Consider the following 2,302-nt stretch of genomic DNA (forward strand, 5'->3'; position numbering starts at 1 on the left):
CAGCTGACGTGCTTCTTCGGCCCTCTGTATAAATTCGCTGATTTCAGTGTTTTTGTTCTGCACTGTCGTTTACCGGCAGCATTGCATCTAAGGGTGTGGTAACTGTTCGGCCAAAAACAAGCTGAAATGGCTCACTTGATGGTGTCTTGCATTGCGGTATTGTAAGCGAATGTTGCGTATGGTAGTATCTTGTCCCATGTACGGTGCTCTATGTCTACGTAAATTGACAACATATCGGCCGCGTCCTGTTCAGTCGCTCGGTTCAAGCCCATTTGTTTGAGAGTGATAGGCAGTTGTTTTCCTGTGGCTGGTAGAGGTAGTTGCATAATGGACTGCGTCAAGTCCGCTGTGAATGCAGTTCCTCGGTCCGTGATAAATAACTGCAGGGGCACCATGTCGTAGTGACACGTGGGTGACAAAGAATTCAGCCACTTCATAGCGGTTGCACTGATTAGAGAGCTGTCTCGGCATATCGGTTAGGTTATCAGTCGCTACTACAATCCATCGTTTCCCTGATGACGATGTCGGAAATGGACCAAGCAGTCCATTCCTACTTGTTCGAACGGGGCTTCTGGGGGTTCTATTGTTGAAGGAGGCCTGCGGGTTTTAATGGAGGCGTTTGTGCGTCTTTGGCAATCCCGACATGTTCTCACATAATGAGAACACTGCACCGAACTCAATAGCTTTGGCCAGTAGTACTTAGCATAAATTCGAGTGAATGTTCTACTCACTCTGAGGTGTCCTGCGGATGGGTCATCGTGACAGGCTTCCAAGATTTCGGATTGCAAGGATGAAGGAACGACGAGTAAGAATTTCTCTGTGCTGTGCTCAAAATTTCTTTTGTAGAGGACGTTTATTTCTCATCACATACGATGATAATCCCCGTTTGAAAACTCGCGGAACATGGACGGGGTGTCCTTCCAGTGGCTGATGAGTAGAAGCATCTCGGCGTCAGACTGTTCATGTTTGGCCATCTCAGACGTGGTTACGGCTCCAAATAACGGAAAGTTGTGTCCATCTTCCACAGGAGCAGACTCGACCGGAGCACGTGACAAGCAATCAGCATCACCGTGCTTGCGACCAGATCTATACACGACCGTAATGTCGTATTCCTGCAGCCTCAGACTCCATCTAGCAAGTCGCCCAGAAGGATCCTTCAGCTTTGCAAGCCAGCACAACGAATGATGGTCGCTGATTGCTCGGAACGGACCTACCGTATAAGTATGGTCGGAATTTTCCTATGGCCCATATTACTGCGAGACATTCCTTTTCCGTTGCAGAGTAGTTAGTTTCAGCCTTCGAAGAGTGCGGCTAGCGTATGCAATCACTCTTTCCTCTCCGTTTTGCCACTGAACGAGGACGGCACCAAGCCCGAAAATTGCTTGCGTCCATGTGGATGTCTGTTTCCGCAAGAACCGGTGGTCTTGAAGTCGGCGTCGTAGCTCATTGAATGCATCTTCTTGTTCACTTACCCAAATGAAAGGTACATCTTCTTTAGTCAATCGCGTTAACGGCTCGGCAATCTTCGAAAAAGTTTTGACGAAACGTCTATAATAGGCACAAAGTCCTAAAATCGCCTCACGGCCTTTTTATCCGTTGGTCTAGGAAACTTTTCTACTGCTGCGGTCTTCTCAGGGTCAGGACGGATGCCTTCAGAACTAATCACATGGCCGAGGAAAAGGAGCTCATGGAAGCCGAAGTGACATTTTTGTGGCTTTATCGTCAGCCCTGCTGAACTAATAGCGTTGAGCACAGTCCGCAGTCGTTCCACATGCTGATCAAAGGTGGTAGAAAAAATCACGACATCGTCAAGATAAACAAGACAGGACTGCCACTTTAACCCGGATAGTACAGTGTCCATCATCCGCTGAAATGTGGCAGGTGCGGAACAGAGGCCGAACGGAAGTACCTTGAATTCGTATAACCCGTCTGGTGTGACGAACGCTGTCTTCTCACGATCTCTTTCGTCCACTTCTATCTGCCAGGATCCACGTTTTAGGTCGAGAGAGGAAAAGAATTTCGCATCCCGTAGTCTATCAAGGGTGTTGTCGATCCGCGGAAGTGGATAAACATCCCGCTTTGTGACGACGTTCAACTTCCAGGTAATCCACGCAGAAACGCAAGGTCTGATCCTTTTTCTTTACTAGCACAACGGGCGAAGCCCACGGGCTTGTCGACGGTTGAATTACGTCGTCTCTCAGCATTTCTTCAACTTGGTTTCTGATGACCTCTCTCTCTTTCGGTGCCACTCGGTAGGGATGCTGGCAAATAGGCCTGACAGCTTCGTCGACAATGATACGGT

The sequence above is a fragment of the Dermacentor silvarum genome, chromosome 6, assembly GCF_013339745.2.
Source record: "Dermacentor silvarum isolate Dsil-2018 chromosome 6, BIME_Dsil_1.4, whole genome shotgun sequence".
NCBI classification, from domain to species: domain Eukaryota; kingdom Metazoa; phylum Arthropoda; class Arachnida; order Ixodida; family Ixodidae; genus Dermacentor; species Dermacentor silvarum.